Below are 464 nucleotides of genomic sequence, written 5' to 3'. Positions count from 1 at the left end.
GAGAGAGGGAGAGAGAGAGAATCCTAAGCAGGCTCTGCACTGTCAGCACAGAGTCCTATGCGGGGCTTGAACCCATGAACTGTGAGCTCATGATCTGAGCTGAAGTCAAGAGCTGGACCTTAACTGACTGAGCCACTCAGGCACCCCAAGCATGTGCCTTTATTTATTTATTTATTTATTTATTTATTTATTTATTTATTTATTTATTTATTATTTATATATGAAATTTATTGTCAAATTAGTTTCCATACAACACCCAGTGCTCATCCCAAAAGGTGCCCTCCTCAATACCCATCACCCACCCTCTCCTCCCTCCCACCCCCCATCAACCCTCAGTTTGCTCTCAGTTCTCAACAGTCTCTTATGCTTTGGCTCTCTCCCACTCTAACCTCTTTTTTTTTTTTTTTTCCTTCCCCTCCCCCATGGGTTCCTGTTAAGTTTCTCAGGATCCACATAAGAGTGAA

General features: G+C 42.7%; 1 protein-coding gene across 1 annotated transcript in view; it reads right to left on the bottom strand.

The window, feature by feature from the left end:
- The window catches only part of PARP4 (poly(ADP-ribose) polymerase family member 4), an 89841-nt gene that overhangs the window by 30226 nt on the left and 59151 nt on the right, over positions 1–464 (bottom strand). The window lies entirely within an intron of this gene.

This window comes from Herpailurus yagouaroundi, unplaced genomic scaffold (genome assembly GCF_014898765.1).
Source record: "Herpailurus yagouaroundi ecotype Mexico unplaced genomic scaffold, PumYag 197, whole genome shotgun sequence".
Taxonomy (NCBI): domain Eukaryota; kingdom Metazoa; phylum Chordata; class Mammalia; order Carnivora; family Felidae; genus Herpailurus; species Herpailurus yagouaroundi.
The sequence above is the reverse complement of the archived record's forward strand: the minus strand, read 5'-3'. Positions and strand labels throughout refer to the sequence as shown.